This window comes from Capsicum annuum, chromosome 4 (genome assembly GCF_002878395.1).
Source record: "Capsicum annuum cultivar UCD-10X-F1 chromosome 4, UCD10Xv1.1, whole genome shotgun sequence".
Taxonomy (NCBI): Eukaryota; Viridiplantae; Streptophyta; class Magnoliopsida; order Solanales; family Solanaceae; genus Capsicum; species Capsicum annuum.
The window spans coordinates 21406277-21426971 of NC_061114.1; the positions used below are offsets into that span (position 1 = coordinate 21406277).

Genomic DNA, 20695 nt, shown 5'->3' on the forward strand with positions numbered 1-20695 from the left:
CTGCAAGAGGCTATTTCAAAAAAGGCTCCTTCATATTGATTCAAACAACTGAGTCCCTAGAAATCAAGGTCTGAACAAAGATGGATATAAAAAGGAAAAAGAAGGGAGAGGACTCTGAGGACAGTAAATTTTACCATCTAACTTCTATACAACCACAAGTCCCTTTTTCTTGATAACTTCTTCTGTCTAGATCAGCTTGCGGAAACTTTTGTACTGCTGAAAAGCTTCTCACCAAGATATGTAAAAACAGTATATGTCTTTCACCTGAGGGCATTCACAAAAGCCAGCAAGGAGTTTACTTCCCTCTTCTCCGACCAGTACTTAATCGGCGAAGAATGCCTAGGGAAGAAGAGTATTGTAGGGAAGCTGCCAAGCTGCAATTCTTCACCATCTGCCCTGAACTTCCCTACCTTCACACCAGAACTTGCCAATTTCTCCGCCAACTCAACATAGGATCTTTCCATTGCCTGTACAGACTCAGAAAAAAGATCATTAAGATAATCCCCAAATACCATCCGGCTGGAAAGTAAAAGGGAATGCAGCAGTTTCAAAACATGGCTACATACGTGAAAAGTCACCAAGTATTCAACAAATATTAAATTCTAAAACCATAATGCCAAAAGTACACTATGCTCAGTGCTAAGAACCTTAAAGGTTGAACTAATCAAATTCAAATCTAGGATCAGCCTCGGTGGAGAAAGAAAAAGTTGTTGATGAGAAGTTAAATTACCTGGCAAAAGCGTCACCAAGGTGCATAGAGAACAAGTCAAGGTTCACTTCAATTTTCCAACTTCAATAGATTCTCAATTCCAGGCCTTGCCAAGCTTACAATGTCCTTGGTATCAAAAATATCATCAACAGCAGTGCTACCATTTGCATTGACTTCGGTATTTCCATTACCGTTCATGCTTTCATCCTTGATGTTGCCCTTATGTAAGCCACACTCCTTGGCCTTGGAATTATCCCACCACCACCTTGCTTCTCGATCATGTTGGCCAGGTAGTACAGCCCGCATGCAAGGTTCGCATGCGATAGAAACGTAACCTTGTGCATGCAATGATTAAACTGTAACATTCATGGCTAGCAAGAAATTCCAAATATCCTTGCCGTCCACATTAGCAACCGGATTCCATTTCACCAAACTGCCGGTTCCACATCCAATCCCTCGAACGAAGGGTCTACCAGAACAATGGGAATTTCAGATCGAGTACCAGGGGACTGATCTTTACGTTGCCCTGTTATCCAGGAACGTAAGGCTTTGAGGGCTTCCTCAAGGGCCTAACGTTCGTTATGCAGCAGCACTCTTGGTGGCCATCTTCATAGACAGAGAAGAGGACCTTGTTCCTCACCAAAGCCTGAATTTCAAAAGCATCGGGAAACATATATTCGATACGAATCCCATAGTGCTTCTCCACTGCATCAAATAATTGGCAAGTTTCTGGATTAAACCTTCCAGTATCAAGGCTGAATACTCTAAATGGATGACTAGTTAAACGAGTGTACTCTATCAAAGCAACATCTTCAGCACCAGTGCGAAATAAGGATATCATTTAAGAGCTGTCCATATCGAGATAACCAGTCTGGAAAGTTATTTGAGAGACATCTTAAAGGAAATCAACATTTCTGATAAACAAGTAGAACAGCACATGTACCAATCCTAAATGACCAAAAACCGAAATAGCATCATGACCTCTAAAATCCTCAACGCATTAACTGGTGATTCATTTGGTAAAATTAATAAATTGCAATGCAACACGAGTTCTCTTTAGTGAGAAGCGTATCAATGACACTAGCTTGAAATGTTCATTTACATTTAGGAGATATGATACTCCGCCTCGAGTAGTTCCTATGAAACAACAATTAGGCCAGTTTTTATTAAGTAAAAACCAACATGATAAAACTTGTTCATAGTACAATGCTTAAATTCAGTCACTTCAAGCATGCATCATAGCTTGTTTAATGAGAATGCGTAAATTGCAATGCAACAAGAGTAGTACAATGCTTAAATTGCAATGCAACAAGAGTTCTCTTTAGTGAGAAACATATCAATGAAACTAGCTGGCAATGTTCATATACATTTAGGAGATATGATACCCTACCTCGAGTAGTTCCTATGAAACAAAAATTAGGCAAGTTTTTATTAAGTAAGAAACAACATGATAAAATGTATTCATGGTACAATGCTTAAATTCAGTCACTTCAAGCGTGCAACACAGCCGAAGATAATCCTAAAGCAATCTAATTCATCAATAAAAGAGCATAGAACATACAAATCTTATAGCAACCAAAATCAGCAACTAAGATATTATTGAGTCGATATTTAAAACCAGGCCATTTTTCTTCATCAAAATCTTGAAGTTTGGAGTTTCCAAATTATTATTTTCAGTCTCGATACCAAACTTCTACTGCTCACTCTGCAACTCATACTTCTATGGGATTTCCTCATTCCTCATTTCCAATTATAAGTAACTACTGCTTCTCTTTTATATTTATTTCCTAAATTAAAGTTGTGTTTAAACAATCAATTGGAGGCTAAAATTAATTTGGATATAAAATACTACAAGCATCTTCAGCGTAACAAATTAACTCAATAAACTGAATAACCAGGAGAGGGACAATGTAAATAGAAGAAAGGACAGCCCAGAGCACTAAGTTCCGGCTATGTGTAGGGTCTGGGGAAGGACCAGACCACATGTGTATATTGTACATAGTCTTACCCTGCATTTCTTCAAGAACTCGTGACCTCCTTATCGCATGGAAGCAACTTTACCAGTTATGCCATGGTTCTGCATCACTACAAATATAGAATAATGGGCAGCCAGGTGCACTAAGCCCCAGCTATGTGTGGGGTCCAAGGAAGGTCCGAACCACAAGAGTCTATTGTACGCAACCTTGCCCTGCATTTTTGCAAGAGGCAGTTTTAACAACTCAAGAGCCTTATCCATAATCTCCAAAGGAGAAGCATTTGTAAGCTCCTTTGCCAGTTTCTCATAATCATCTGTGCCTCTGCTTTCTGTTCCACCTCTAACCACCCAAAAAAGATTTACAGAACTCCAGTCATTTCCATTACAAATTTAGCACTAAATCATTTTTTTAAAAAAAAAAAAAAGTTTTTAAAATCTGCTCCCTCCGTTTCAATTTATTTGTCTTACTTCACTTTTTAGTCCTTTCAACAAAAATGTCTCTTCCCTTTTTTTGGAAACTCTTTAATTTCAATTTTACACATGCATGTTTAAGACGACATTTTGGTACAGTTTACATGTCTTAGTTTAAGCACAATATTCAAAAGTCTCTTTAATTTATTAAAGTCCACATCAAGTCAAAACCAGTAAAACAAATTGCACTTGAGTGCTTAATTAACTCACCTGTAGCAACAATATTTGCTGCTAATGGAACTAATGGCTTCATATTTAAATGCCTCCGAGTAAAATTCACTGCTTTCACTGGAATTTGAGGCCTATCCATTGGTTGAAAAACTACCAATTTGTGACACTGTCGAATAAAAAAACAGCAAATGAGACACACACAAAAAGAAATGATAAAATTTACTGATCTTCATCACATTTACGGAGAATCTTAGTAGCCCAGTTAGTTGACTACCTACCTGAACTTTACCCTATTGCTGGTGAGGGTTCGGTTCGCTACCTTGTAATCTCCTCCTCCGTTTTTGCATTCTCTAACCCACATTTTTAAAAACAAAACCATACTTTTAAGTGCAAAGATTGAAACTTTGAGAACAAACACAAAAAAAATGAAAAAAAAAAAAAAAAAACATAAAATAGTACAAGCATCTTCAGCATAACAAATTAACTCAATAAGATGAATTACCAGGAGAAGGACAATGTAAATACAGAAGAAAAGGACAGCTTGTGTGGGGTCTGGGGAAGGGTCAAACCACGTGTATATCGTACACAGTCTTACCTTACATTTCAACAAAAACTCGTGACCTCTTTATCGCATGACAACAACTTTATCAGTTATATCATGGCTCTGCATCACTACAAAAACAGAATAACGGGCAGTCAGGTGCACTAAGCCCCAGCTATGTGCAAAGGTTCACGAAAGATACGAACCACAAAAGTTTATTTTACGTAATTTTACCCTGCATTTCTGTAAGAGGTTATTTTAACAACTTCATTTCCTTTACAAAGTAAGCAGTAAATCACACAAATTCAAACAAAATTACTCAAATCTACTCCCTCCGTTTAATTTGGTCTTATTTTTCTTTTTGATACAACAGCAACATACACACACTGAAATTTTATAAGTGCGGTTTAGAGAGGATAGATTAGACGCAAATCATACCACTTAGATTAGACGCAAATCATACCACTATCTCAGGTATGTAGAGCGTTTGTCTCCGAAAGATCCTCGGCAAAAAGAATGTATGTTCCTTTTATTTTATAATTCATTAATTTCAACATTCACCTGATATGTTTAACGCTACATCTTCACGTTTAAATATATATATTTTACGTATCTTTGTTTAAAATAATAAGATTCAAAAGTCAATTTTTTTAATTAAACTCCATGCAAGTCAAAATCAAATAAATATATTGAAACAAAATGAGTAATTAACTCACCAGGGGCAAAAAGAAAGAATGATAAAATTCATGGAACTTAGTAATTCAGTTGATTGACTGCTTAAATTTTATCGTGGTGTTGACGAATTTTCTATTCTCCACCTTGTAATTTCATCCACTTTTCCTAACCCCCAACTTTTAATTAAAAAAATATCATACTTTTAGTTTTAGGTGCAAACATTGAAACTTTAAGAACAAAAATAAAAAAGAATGGGGAAAACAATACAATATAAAATTCACGAATGAAATATATCATGGATCTCAACCATACTCATTCTTGACTTGCTTCATGAATAGCTGTTATCTCACTATGGTTCGATAAAGTGGCTAGATAGACTGCTTTGTATATTTTCAAGATATGGCAGTATCCCACATGTGAACACATTATATGTTTGAGACCGAGATTTATACGGGTTAGATGAGTACCCTTTATCAGCATGACCAGTAATATCGAGACTACAATCTTTAGAAAATTATTAAAACACATGTATCTTATCCCATTTCGATATCTTGTAGTAGGAGTAGAAATATATCTTGCTAACAAATTGAGCGAAAGACTTTATTGGGTCTTGTAGTATTTTACAAAATACATGGGTGCACCAATTGTACTAAGATATGGTACTTCATAGCCAATTCAAATTGGTATATTTCTCATTTCAGCAAATAATTTTATTGCTTTTTAAAACTCTCCAAGAGTTTCAATAATTTTCAAGCTATAAGCTTATACAATATAAGGATTATCAATAAGTTTCCCAGAAACTTTTATATTTTGAATCCTTAAAGAAGTTTTCATATAAATTTTGTCAAGTGACAATATTCAACATTTCATGTGTGACATCTTAGCTTCAAGTGTCTGGACGGCAAATCAAATAAGCTTTACGCTTATCAAGATGCATCCTTTCATGTCACTTGATAAATGTTTCTACGTCAGCATGCTTAAATTAACATAGAATGCAGATCTTCATAATCTTTCACAATATTGTGCCAATATTGTATCAAAGATATTGATGATATATCATTTTGTATCAGTTCACAATGTGACATAACATTTTGAGATCTCATCACTTCATTATTTTCAGGTACCTGAACCTCTCATAAGGTTTCATGAAGTGTTATGTCATAGACTCTTCAAGCGCATATTACCTTCTTATCATGATTATTTGCTCCTTATTCTATACAAGTACTATTTCATTTGGAACCGATTGGTCTATCACGCTTCACGCATGCATAGACTTTGTCCTTTAGAGACATAAAATAGGAGTACTTGCGGCTTAAATATGAGATGCGTTCGGCATTTGACTTGAATTATCTTTTGAATAAGAATCTGATGATAATTCCTAACATACTTCATAGCTGCTTATAATCACCCCCTTATGTTAGGAAAGCTAACATACATCCTCCATCTTCTTTGATGGATTCATCTTTGTGCATCATGGTATATTCATTAATCGTATACCGCACATCAAAACTATTAGATGGAATAGTTGGTTCATGACCTTGAACCAATTGAGGGAAAGAAATAATCATAATGTATTGGTCTAATGCATACAAGTGTTATTGTATGCAACATATCATATTTCAGAATAGCACATGAAGCTTTGTTCTCATTAGCGATAGTTTAGCTATTTATCGAAGGCATTCAATACCAAATCATCATCATCAAGATAAATTTCTTGATTGCACAATTTGAAAATTATGTTCTTAGCTCAATTTTGTTGAGCAAGCAACTTTATGAATGTCAAACTGCAGGTTGACAGTGAATGTACATGTGATCATCTTATTAATGCATCATTTTAACATATCACATGATAGATGAACGTGCCCTTATTCACCTTTTAAATTTTTTAGATTTGAAGGGATCCAATCCCAATATTAGTTGGTTGGTCCAACCAACTTATCATGAGAACAAACGACATAAACAATTCTTGAAGAATCTTCTAGTTCTTCAATACATGCACATCTTCGAAATGTCACAATCGTTCATATCAATTTATGAACTTTTATTCTAGTAAACTTCAAGTTTACCATGACATGTATTTTTTTTAGTAAATTTCAGATTTACTATTACATGAATAAATTTCAAATTTACTACTTCAAAAGTACATTTCAAAATTATTCAACCTCTTCGGAGGTGAGTTGTGATACAATCACAATCAAGTGCACGTTTGAATTAATAAGCTTCTCATTCCCCAGGAATGGAATATAATCGTGCCTTAAGCCTATCAAATTATGATAGCTTATAACCTCTTTCAAGATTTTGCTACTTAAGAAGCAAATCGAGGCATACATATGATGTAGAGAATTTTTCTCCAGAATATCTTATAATCATATAATCGTGTGAAAATATCATCACTTTTGATGATCATTATTATATTTGTGCATTCAATCACTTGTCTTCTTTCAGACATATAATGCACTGCTACCACATACATCTCAAGAATGAAGTAAGTTTTCATTTTTCAGACTTTCATATATTGCTACCACATTCACTTCATGGAATGGAGCATATTCAATGGGTTAAATTTCATTACTTTTCACCCAATGCCCATTATTTTGCCTTAGTCATCACAATATCATCAATATGGTGTATTGAGATTCAAACTCAATATTTTATCCATATAAAATGTCTTAGGCATAAATCGATGGGACTTGAACCCAACATATTATCATCATTTTTGATAATATTATTCTCGAGGAATAAATTTAAAATATAAATAGTTTCAAATCAATTATTTTTCCTCAAATCCAATAATAATTATATTAGTAGTAGCAAAAGAAAGATAACATATAGAATTACTAACCTTGAAATCCTTCATATTTATAATCTCACCTTGTTTGGTAGAGTCTCGTGCTAATAACATGTTATAAAATAATAAAGAACAAAGAAGAAGAGTAGAGAGAGAATAGAGAGTAATTCTTATTTCTTTTGAGGGATGAGAGATCATCAGATTGTAAATACAATGAACAAAAACCCTTTATTTATAAGGAAAATTTACTCCTAGTCTGAGTAAAAGATGGATGCTTCAAATCCTAATAGATATCAAAGTAGATCTTGATAGATCTTGATAGACATTCACTATAATGTAAATACACTTATAACACTTGATACATTATTTATTAAACTTATTTGTTGAATTCAAAAGTATAAGGTTATAATTAAGTGTTAAATCTGAATGTATAGATTAACCTCAAAATAAATCTACCTTATATTTTATTGTTGTGCGTTTGTTTGTTGTAAGTAATTTCACTATTTTCTTAATTTTGTTAAAAACATTATGCCTTGATGTTTCAAACATCATGAGGTTCTTTGCATGAAAGTTCAAAAATATATAAATATTCGATGAGATGTTTCAAAATGCCATATCAAATTATATTTGAAGTTTTTTAATTTTGTCCTTTTGTGCCTCATTATATTGGATTAGTAAAAATTTAATTGTAAAAGGTACTAAATTTATTATAGAAGGTTTGTTAGATAGTTAAGCTAGCATTATCTCGCTTATTCTCATTATTATTAACTTCAGTACTCACATCGTTAATAATTATGTGATAACTACTAAGATTTTTATATTCAAACGATTCTATAAAATTGAACTCATTAAAGTGAAATATATGCGCATGGCATGTGTGTCTGTATATATATATAAATCTATTAAAAGTGTGAAGTGCTTTAAATATGTAATCTATTAAAAGTGTGAAGCGCTTTAAAAATATTGTTTGAACTTTTTGTCCTTCATTAAAAAGTTTTGCAATAGACAAAATCGTCTTTTTATTATTTTTCGCTAATTATTAATTAATTATTTTATGATATTTAAAATTAAGGTATCCTAAAACAATATGATAAGAGAAACATATATGGTGAGAAATATTAAAAGAATTAATAATTAAGGAATCCAAAAATATATGGTAAAAAAATAATATATTTAGGAATGAATCAAGGACGTACTACTAAATTAGAATCCATGTTCTGTATTAAAATAAAACTACTACAAGTATATCTAAAAATATAATCTGATGACTTTATTTGCTTGAAAAGATACATTTTTATGAAAATAAATTATTCATTGAATCCAATAATATATTGTAAAAAATAATTATCTATCTATAATCTAAATCTATAATCTATAATCTATATTTATAATCCATAATCTATAATCTATATCTATATCTATAAAATATTAAAAGTGTGAACACCCTTAGAAAAGTGATTTGAACTTTTTGCTCTATAATATATTAAAAGTATGAAGACCCTTAGAAAAGTGATTTGAACTTTTTGCCCTTCATTAAAAGATTACATAATAAACAAAATCGTCTTTTCACCATTTTTATTCAATTATTATATCATTATTTTTATAATATTAAATATTAATTATAATAAATATATTAAAAATTAAATAAAGAAGGTTTTCTTATTATGGTTAAATTCCTAACTTTATGGAGTTTTTATTTTAGGTAAAAGTTAGTTTCTATTAGTTTTAGTACTCTTTATATATACAAAGAGAAAGCACCAACATCGCGAAAATAGAAAAAAAAAAAAAGTATAAACACTTTTCCAATTAAATTTTCCCACGAAAAAAGGAAAAAAATGGCAGGAATTCTTTTTCATATAAAATACACTAGAAAGTTGGCTAAAAAAATTAAAATTGGCAAAACAAAAAAATAGCATAAACCCTTTAATACGTCCAATAAATTAAATATTGGCAAAAATATGAAAAGAACTATTTATTAGGGTTTTCTTACCCCTTTTTAATGTAACTGTTAATTTATGCTCCTATATTTTTTTTTTCCCTTTTCACGATTTTAACTTGGATTTTCTGATCTTGCGCCTTCTTCTTTCTGGTATATAGTTCTGTCTTATGAATTTCTATGTTTTGAGAACTTTTATTCATTGGAAGATAGCTCTTTTAGGTTTTGGGAAGTCAACTCTTCGAAGTATGTACCCCTTACACTTTTTTTCTTTCTTTTCTCTTTTCACGCTTTTAACTTGGTATTTGTCTGATCTTAGTGTCTTTTCCTGATATCTATTTTTACGTTGTAGTTTGTTAGGTTTTGAACTATGTAATGTGTTGGAAGCCAACTCTTCTAGGTTTTGGAAGCCAACTCTTCGAATTATGTACTCCATTGGTAAGTTATATAACTTTCACACATTTATGTTCCTCTTCCTTCATTCAACTACTTTTTGCTTGCCATTTTTTCTAATGGGACTTCTGTAGCGTGATTCTGAATTAGTCACACTCTAATGTCGGTATTGAAAAGAAAAAAATTAAATTAATGATCTCAACTTTGTGAGCCACACGATAATCGAAGATGATTCCATCTTTAGGAATGTATTTTCTTAATTTTTATTTATTTATTTAAGAAATTCAGGAATGTATATGATATTTATTCATTTAAATAAACTGAACACTTTTTGGTTATCTTGATCTTAGCTTTATTGAAACAATTTGGTACTGAATACATTAATTTATCTTGTATGGTGCAAGTCATGAAATCATGTTATAATGGAATATGTTGAAGATTGGATGCACCATCAATTAAAGCATATCAGTCATCTTCTGCATGGTGCAATCCATAACAATGGCTATCGACAACTTCTCAGGGTAAAGTATAGAGAAATTGGATTAATTTATAGTGCTCTCTGGAAGTCATAAATAAATTTCTGGGACAGGCTTTGTACCATTCGTTGAAGTAAGCATCTTTATTAAAAGTTTGTGTTTGTAAATACACAGCAATACAACTCAAGTAATCTATTAAAAGTGGGAAACACCATTACACCAAAGTGTAAAGTTGGATTACCAAAACAATTGTTATAAGAAACTTTTTTCGAGAATGTAGGATAATTTCATACCTATATCCATAAAGTAAATGGTAAAGCTTCTACGAAAGTTTCCCCCTCGTGTAGTCATCTACCTTCAAAGCCTCCTCCATTGCTTTGCTTTTGACGGGAAGCTTTCAATTTATTTCATATACTGTATTACTTTCTTTTCAAAGATTTGCTAGCACGCAATTTGTTAAGTCAGCCATATTGTTTTCTTTTTTATATGTGAAGGTAGAGATTAGAAGAGGGAATTAAGAGTAACGAGGCCATTAATAAAGAGACAATTCTATATATAGTAGAAGTGTTAGGTATTAGCAGTGAGCTAAATGGTATAATTTTTATCACTTATTAAACTCTGAATGGTGGGTTAGCTTTACGTTAAATGATCTAGAATAAAGATTAGGGTTTAGGTTTTTAGGGTAAAAGCTATCTATATCTATAATCGATATATCTATATAATCTATATATCTATATAATATATTAAAAGTGTGAAGATCCTTAAAAAACGATTTGAACTTTTTGCCCTTCATTAAAAATTTTCGCAATAGACAAAATAATCTTTTTACTCATTTTCTTAAATTATTAAATAATTATTTTTAATATTTATAATTAAGGAATCCTAAAGTATATGGTTAAAAAAAATATATAGAAACAAAGTTATAACTAAGGAGTCCTAAAATACAAAAATATATATGGTTAGAACTAGGATTCTTTAAATCCTAAAAATAAATTATTTCACGTGAAAATTTTTCTACGTACTTTTCTCAAGTTTGTCTCCTATTTGGTTTATGTGACCAATTTTCCATAAGAATTATGGTTAAAGTATGACAATTACATATAAATATGAAAACTATTAATTAGATATTATAAAATGTAACAATAACAAATAATTTAATACGAAAAAACTAATAGTGCCAATTATTTTATTATTAGTTATATGGTTAAAGTGCAAGAATATTTAATTAATATGAAAAAATAATAATTACATGTCTATTTTTAATATTAGAAGAATAATTAATTTTGTTTAAATTCCAAAATCCTTTTCAAGATAGAATTCTTTAGGTTTAGGATTTGTTATAAAATTTGTTTGTCATTTATTCTTTCGAAGGAGGACATGAATGCCCTAATTTATCATCATCAGCTTAGAGCAGGTTAAGTTTTTCTCTTTACTTTATTTGAAAAAAAATTTAATATTAAATTTTAATTTCGCATAATAATTTTTAGTTTTGATCTTTATTATAATTGTTTTTCATATTTTTAGTTTTGAAAGAAATAAGTTATTGTTGTTTTCCTTCTGCGGTTTTTATCTTTATTTTGATTCTTTTCATACTATTAATTTTGAATGATCTAAATTATTGTAGCTTTTATTCTATTGTTGTGCTTATCAACTGGAAACTAAGCTTGAAATTTAATTACAAATTGACAAACTTTTGGGCAATCTTGGAGGCTTGTTTTCTTAGACTTAGAAGCCTAAGAAGACACCCACAATCATTGGGGTAGTAATTACTAAAGGTAACTCATCAGATTTTGTTCTTGTCCATTAAATATTTATTGATTTTGTGAGAAGGTAAATAATTAAACTAATGTTTTTCTTTGTTGAATTTAAGCTAATTGATCAGCAAATCAACTACTCAGAAAACTAAAAATCTAAAACTGATTTAGTAATAATATGATTGATTAATATTAAAGTGGAGTAGCTTAACAACAGGATAACTACATGACAATGATTAGTAATTACTGTGTTTGATTGCGTGAATCTTGATAAAAAGAACTAATTTATTTATTTGGTGAAAAAAACTAATTTTTTATTTTAAAGAAACAATAAATGGAAACACAACATGCAATAACATATTTGAGATATGATAATTTTCTTATATTATTTAATTAGATACAATATTGATTTTAATATAAATTGCTATGTTTTAATAAATTTTCTATAATACTTAAGAAAAATGCTCTATTTCCACCTTGAACTATATGTGAAAAAGCTGAGACACATCCGAACGTTAGGAGGGTCCTATTACCCCCGGACTAAGGTTGTGAAAAATATGATTTTAATTAGTCCAGGGGGTAATAGGAGCCTCCTAAAGTTTGAGTGTGTGTCAGCCTTTTTCGCGTATAGTTTAAGATGAAAATAGAGCATTTTCTCTAAAACTTACTTAATTAAGAAAAGACACACGTGCAAAGCACGTACACTAAGGTAGTAGTATATATTAAATGTGATTACAATTCCAATTTTCATTCTCATGTCCAATGAATAACATTAATATGGATAATAGGTAAAATAGTAAAATTCATCATTTTATTTATCATGAGATTCTTTGTTAAATGACATTTTCAAGTCTACTTTTTAACTAAATAGACTACAATTTTTTACAGAAATGACCCACTTTTAAAAATTTAAATTTATTTGTGATTTAAAAATTTATTTACAAGTTTTAAAAGTTACAAATTAGTCCACAAATCACCAACTTACAGAATTTAAACAAAACCCTTCCCACCAAAATCTTTTACACGCTTACAAATCAGTTCAAAACTTAATTTGCCATGGACAGATTGATTATCGATCCGATTGATATATGGACAGATCGATTATCGATCCGAATGATATATGGACAGGTCGATTATCGATCCGAATGATATATGACTATCGATCCGATCGATATATAGACAAATCGATTATTGATCCGATCGATTACATATATATAAACAAACCTTTTTCTTTATAAAAAAATGATACTAAAATTAAAGGAGAGTAGAAACTTACAAATTTGAGAGAAGACAAAATATTTTGAAATAAAATACTAGCTTCAAAAAGGAGAAGGTTGAAAAAACAATGAGCTTTTAGTAAGAATAAAGGTGAAAAAGTTAGAGAGAGGGAAAAAAGTAATTTGAAATTGTAAAAATGAGTTAGGGCTTTATGTTTTAAGTACATTTGTAATTTGTAATAGCTCTTGTAGTTTTTAATATGTCGTCATAGTCCAATTTTTCTTATATTTTAAATTTTATTTTAAAATGAGAAAATAAAAGTAGGTCATTTATATTTTTAATTTTGTTTTAAAATGAGAAAATAAAAGTAGGTCATTTTGCTAATTAAAAACTTGAAGAGGGCTATTAGCCAAATTTTCTTATTTATTATTTCTTAATCATCGTGCAAAATAAAATATACTCAATTAAAATAGAATGGATGGAGTATTAAAGCTACTACTGTGCCCGGGTTCGGACAAGAATGAGACCACAAGAGACTACAAGAGTTATTGCGCATCATGAGTTGTTTCAACGGTATTATTTGTGATCTCTTAATGAGTTGTTTCAATGATTTTATGTGTGATCTCCTAGTCACATGGCTTAATAAAATTCTTTTGTCAATTTATATGATCAAATCAAATATTTTGCCCAATAATAGGGATCATTTGCGTTGTTGTCCTATTTTTTTTTTATCATTTTTAATTTATCTTATTCATAATAAATATTATTTTTGTAGGATATAAATTTATGCTTTTATATTATAAAATATTTACCTGTTTTACTCTAACATGACTTCAATTTTTTAACAACATACTCAGTATATATCCATATAGTGGAGTTTAGGAAGGGAAAAATCTACACAGTTCATACCACTAACTCAGACATAAAATAGCAAAGTTGTTTCTGATGACTTTAATTTTTTAAATATTAATATTTTACTAAGCATGAATTTAATTGTTAAAAAATAAAAATTAAATACCATTTTATTTGTGAGACATAGAAAATTTATTAGACTTGATACATAGTACATACTACTTTGTTCTCAACTTAGATAGAAATTTCTTCGAACGTCCTTATATTTCAGGCAGATTTTTAAACACTAGATAAGAATTGTGATTTTTAAAATCAAGAATGAAAATAGTTTTCACCCTTATAATGAAGTAGTAAGAGGGTGGGTTGAATTACTCTTTTTGGAACTGGCAGTCGATTTGCTTGGACAGATAATCGACATTGAGATAGTAGAGTAAAGTACAGACAATAAAAATGCTGAAATGAATGACAACAGATTTTTATATTGGTTTGGACCTCTAATAGGTCTTACTCCAGTCCCCTTATATTACAAAAGATTCTACTAGTTCTTTTTAAATCAAATCAAAGTACAAGTATTGAGTCAAGATTTTTTTCTATGATTCATACTCTCTTTCTTTCTCACTTTGATATAAGGTCTTATCATCTATGTGCCAAGAGATTTTCTAATCTTTCTTCTAATAGAGATTTAGTAAAAAAGCTAATTGAAAATCAGGACTAACAAAGGACAATTCAATATCACCCTTTAACACATGGTCTCTAATAAAATGATGCTTAATATCAATGTGATTTTCTCTAGAATGATGCACATGATTTTAGATAAGCATATAGAACTAGAATTATCACAAAATATTTTCACAAGTTTGAAGAATAAATCATGATCTCTGATTTAATGAGACGTCCAAAGAATTTGAGCACAACACAAATCTATTTCAATATATTCAGATTCAGTAGTAAATAGAGAAATACAATTTTATTTCTTGTTGTTCCATAAGACGAGATTTTTTCTTGAATTGACAATTATCACTGGTGTTTTTTTCATTTACTTTGTCACCTGTATAATTTGCATCTGAAAAGTCTTTTAGATTAATTTTATTAGACTTAATATACCATAATTCATACGAACTTGTGTCAATAAGATATCTAATAATATGCTTTACAATAGTCAGATGAGCTTGTTTAAGAGCTGACTGAAACCTGAGGCATTTGTATAATAGTATGCTTGGTCAATTAGCTGTAAGATATAAGAGTGAACTAATGTTACCTAGATAGTTGATTTCATCAACATTATTACTGTCATTGCTTAATTCAAGAATACATGTAGAGCTCATAGGAATACTGGATGATTTAGAATTTTTCATCACCAAATTTTTTAATGAGTTTTTTGGTATACTTACCTTGGAAAATGAAAGTGCCTTCAGCTGACTGATGGATTTGTAATCCTAGAAAGAATGGTAATTCTCCCATCATGCTCATTTCAAATTCAATTTGCATTAACTCAGAAAATTCCTTGCACAAGACAACGTTAGAACTTTCAAAGATAATATCATCAACAAAAATTTGAATTATTAAATTTCTAGAGGAAGTTTTTTGATAAAAGAGTTGTATCAATTTTTCTCTAAAAAAATTATGATTAATTAAAAAATTATTCAGTCTATCATACCAAGCTCGAGGAACTTATTGTAAACCACAGAGAGCTTTTGAGAGTTTAAACACATGATATGAAAATTTTGAATTTTCAAATCTGGGATAGTTTTACAAAAACTTGATCATCAAAAAATTCATATAGAAAAACACTTTTCACATCCATTTAAAATAATTTGAAGCCTTTATACGAAGCATAAGAAATTAAATTCAAATATATTATAACCTTGTAACAGATGCAAGAGTTTCATCATAATCGACTCTCTCTTGTTGTGAGTAGCCTTAAGTGACTAGACGAGTTTTATTTTTGCACAACTTTACCCGATTCATCTGTTTTGTCTCTAAAAATTCATTTGGTTCCATTGACTAAAGCATTCTCTGATTTTGGAATAAAAGTCGACTCATTATTTTTGTCAAATTGTTCAAGTTCTTCTTTCATTGCTTTGTCCAGCTTTCATCTTCTAATGCTTCATTGACTTTATTTGATTCAAGTTGAGATATGAGGGTTATATTTGCATTTCTTTTACTGAAGGGCCTTGTTTTTATTCCCTCTCTTGGATCACCAATGATAAACTTCTTTGGATAATTAGGTATATTTCTTCACTCATTTAGAATTGTTTCAAGTACAAATTTATCATTCGAGACAATAGTTAGCTGATCAGTGTCAGTATTAATTGACTTTGAGGTAGAGTCGGCTTCAGTGGATGAGGATTTATTTTTTTGACCTGTTCAATTTCATCATCTACAGAACTAACATGCTTCACAATTAGTTAATTTCATCAAAAACAACATGCCCAGATTCTTTAATACAAAGAGTATGTTTATTGAAAATTCTGTAAGATCTACTATAATTGGTGTATTCCATAAAAATACCTTCATCACTTAAGGGATATAACTTATCAATGTTGCCCTTGCCATTTTTATGAACAAAATATTTGAAGCCAAATGCATGAAAGTACCCAGTGTTAGGTTTTTTGTTGTTTCGAAACTTGTTAGGAGTTTTCTTCAGAATTGATCTAATGAGACACTTGTTCAAAATACGACATGCAATACTGATAGCTTCTGTCAAGAATTTATATAGTAGAGAGTGTTTATAGATCATGGTTCGAGTTATATCTTGAAGAGTTCTATTTTTCATTCAACCACACTATTTTGTTAAGGGGATTTTAGAGCAGAGAAGTTATGAGTGTAACCTTGATTGTTACAAAAGATCTCAAAATCCTTATTCTCAAATTCTTCTCCATGATCACTTCTAATGGCAGAAATATAGTAGCCTTTGTCTTTTTGTTTTCACAGAATACTTTAAATTTTTTTAAAGTATCATCTTTGTTATAAAGAAATATGATCCATGTAAATCTAGAATAATTATCAAGAATCACAAAAGCATATCTTTTACCATCAATGCTAGTAATTTTAGTTGGACCAAATAAATCCATATGAAGTAGCTGCAATCGTTTAGTTGTAGAGATAACATATCTGACAGAAAAAGAATTTCTAGTTTGCTTATCAAGTTGACAAGCATCATAGATGTGAGTCTTTTTGAAATCAAGATTTGGGAGATCAGTCACTAGTTGATGTTTGGCTAGCTTTTCAATTTGTCTCATACTTCCATGATTAAGATTTATATGCCAAATCTAAAGATCTTTAGAGATGGAGGCAAGACATAAAAGTCTTTCTGTCTTTTTTTGTGAAATCTAGAATATACACATTTCTTGTCTATTTCCAGTAAGAATTTACTTTCCATATCTTTCAATTATACACCCATCATTTTTAATCTTACCTCCAGACCAGCATTACACAGTTGACTAATGCTCATCAGATTGTACTTCAAGTTTCTAATCAAATAAACATTAGTAATATTGCATGAATTATTGAAGGATATAGTACCAATAACTATTACTTTGCATTTGGAGTTATCTCCAAAGATAATGTCCCCTTCATAAAAATCTGTTATTGTTTCAAACAAACTTTTATTTTTAGTCGTGTGATTTGAATATCCACTATCAAGATACCATTTTATTTTACATTTTGAGTGAAGTTCTTGCAAATTAATGCATTATTTATTTCTAGGTACCCAAGTATTCTTGGATCCCTTATGGTTAGTCCTTGAGTTTGTTGACTCGATTTTGGGTCTCCAAATTATTTGTCAAGATTTCTAGAGCAAAACTTGCAAATATTTATGACCAGGCTCGCCACAATGATAACAAAAAGTAGACTATTGTTCAATAGTTGTATAATACGTATCATGACTATGATTGGTTCCTTTTGTCGACTTTCTGAAGTTAGGTGACCTTTGAGATCTATCACGGGTATAATATTTGTTATGATAAGTTTATGAATGTGATTGCTTTCTTTGGTTGACTTACTAGAGTTAGTTGACCGTTGAGATCCTTCACAACTATAATATCTATTATCATACATAGCACTGTCAGATTTATCAGTTGACTTAGTTGTATTAGTCGACTAATTTAATTTGGTAATACTGTGACTAGAAGATTTTTCAAAGTTGTTATGCTGACTTTTAATTCATCAACTTCTTTTTGCAATTTTTTTCCAATTTCACAAACTTTAAATTTAAGCTTCCGTCCTTTTTTTCTCTTAATAAAATCTTTTTTTTTGTCATGAGCTTTATTTAGGTCAGCTATGGCAAGGTCAAACAGAATTTGCAATTTAGAGCATTCATTACAGGAGTTTGTCTATACCTGGTTAAATTCTCTAATTTTCATGAAGCGGTAGTATACAATGTTTTCATTTTCATGGTCTGATTGTTCTTCATCACTCCCACAGCTGAAAGTATTTGACTTTCTTTGGGGGAGAGGGGGGTTCCTCCTCTATCTTATGGATAATCATAGATAATATGACCATATCTACCACAACTATAGTATTTACCTCCATTCATATTAAAGTCAACATTTTGTTTTTCCTTTGACTAGTTTGGTTTTTCCCTTCTTTGATTTTTGAATTTTTTGTAATTTTCAAAAATTGTCTTTATGATGAGAGCAAGTTCATCTGCATCCAAGACATCATCTTCTTCTTCATTTGTAGTTTTGAAGGCCACGGTTCTCTTCTTTTCATCTTACAATTGATCCTTCTTGTTTAGATAAGTTTTTCAAAGGCAATGAGATCTCCTCTGACTTCATCATGGGTTATTTTATTTAAGCTCACACTTTCAAGAGCCATAATCTTATAAATTCATTGAGGAGATAAGCATCTAAGAATACTGGTGATTTGATCTGCTATAGGATATGTTTTTCCTACAGCTTTGAGTTCTCCAAGTTTTTGTCAAACTTGGTAAATGTTTCTTCAATGGACTCCCAATTTTTCATCTTGAAAATTTCATAGTTGTAGACCAATAAACTTATAAAAGTTTGCTTGACCTTCTCAGTTCCTTCATAGGTCACTTCTAATTTATCAAACATTTCCTTATGTCACGCCCCAAATCCTATTAAGGCGGACTGGCACCCGTTGCCGGTAAGGCTCGGGAGAACCAACCTGTAGCGATACATTACCTATGAACATTATAAGTTACTTTCATACTAAACATGCCCTCAAAAGATAAATAGGACTAGCAAGCCAAAAGATATTATATGACTAGGCCGTTGGAGCCACAATGTCTACGGTACGATACATGACCATACTATACTTTACGTAGTCTACAAAGCCTCTAGACAAGAAACGTTATCTTATAAGGGTCGGGACAGGCCCCGCCTCATGATAAGATACTATACAATGCAAAAAGATATGATAAGACTCAAAGCCCCGAAGCAACCTGGAGCTCAGTGACTGCGGTTGATATCCTGTACTCTTACTAGGGAGGTTTATTAGCTTCTGTACCTGCAGCATGGAATGCAGGTCCCCCAAGAGGGACGTCAGTACGAAATAATGTACTGAATATGTAAGGCAACATGTACTATATATGAGATAAAAACTCAAATGAAACCATGTACTGTTGTAGGGTAAAAGACCACCTTTATGAATATTGTGGAGTCATGTATCTTATAACAATTATGTTACTTTACTCTTATTACTTGAATAATCTGTGCACAACATGTAATACAAATGACCAGCTGATCAGTGGTAATTCTATATCAGGATCGACCCATGCTAGGCTTTCCTTTCACCCCTGGGATACCCCCTGTAATACTGGGATTGACCCATGCTAGGTGATTCTTTCACCCCTGGGATACCACCCAACAGAAGCAACTGTATACATATATCCTCTTATTACTTTTGAGATGAATCTTTGGTGGTCGTAACATTTGAGCTATAAGACTATAAGCATGACAAATGACAAGTATGTGTCCATGTAACATCATGTCATAATGAAAAGAGTGGGTTGTACAATTAGTGAAACATGTAGGACATAAACAACGTATGAACTTTATTTAGCTAAAAAGAAGACTCATATGTCATGGTACCCAATGTATGTATGCAGCAGTGACAATGCTCGAATCTGGACACACAAGTACATGTTAAAGAGTGGAGTGGTTATGTCAAAGTTTGTAAAGATCTCTATGTGCCAATGAAGACTTTGGATTCCATGCCAAATAATAAGAGATCGAATAGCCTTACATACCTCGACATATCAACTTGTTTTTACGTCGAAATGACTTCTTTTCTTCCAACTATTTATCTACAATATCATGTTTTAAAGCTAGTATTAGCAGCTAATCAATGCATCTGGACAGCCCAATCTCACAAGACACAACACTTTGGCAACAACGTATAACCATCAACTCAATGGTGTTATTCCGACTTTCTCAATTCTAACTGTATTCAACCAGCATAGATTATCATATACATGATGTATACAGCCTATATTAGTTCTATAACATGCTGGCAACAGTCCATAACTACAACACATAAGCATTTTACAAAACGCTCAACTAAGAAGCACAACATCTCGTCGTCTCCCTACATTTCGTCGTTAACAATTCATACTTGTCCCAACTTTGAACCAGATGCTCCCAACATATATATACATCAAATAAATCTTAACATAGTCACAAAATAGCTCAAAACGTAGGGGGAAACGTGAAACAACAGCCCCCTCAACAAAACAGTCCAATACCAGTTTGGAAGCACATAAGATCATATA

At 31.1% G+C, this 20695-nt stretch overlaps 1 pseudogene; it reads right to left on the reverse strand.

The window, feature by feature from the left end:
• Nucleotides 1-233: 233 nt before the first annotated feature.
• Nucleotides 234-3687, reverse strand: LOC107869052 (annotated as a pseudogene).
• Between the last annotated feature and the right edge of the window lie 17008 nt (nucleotides 3688-20695).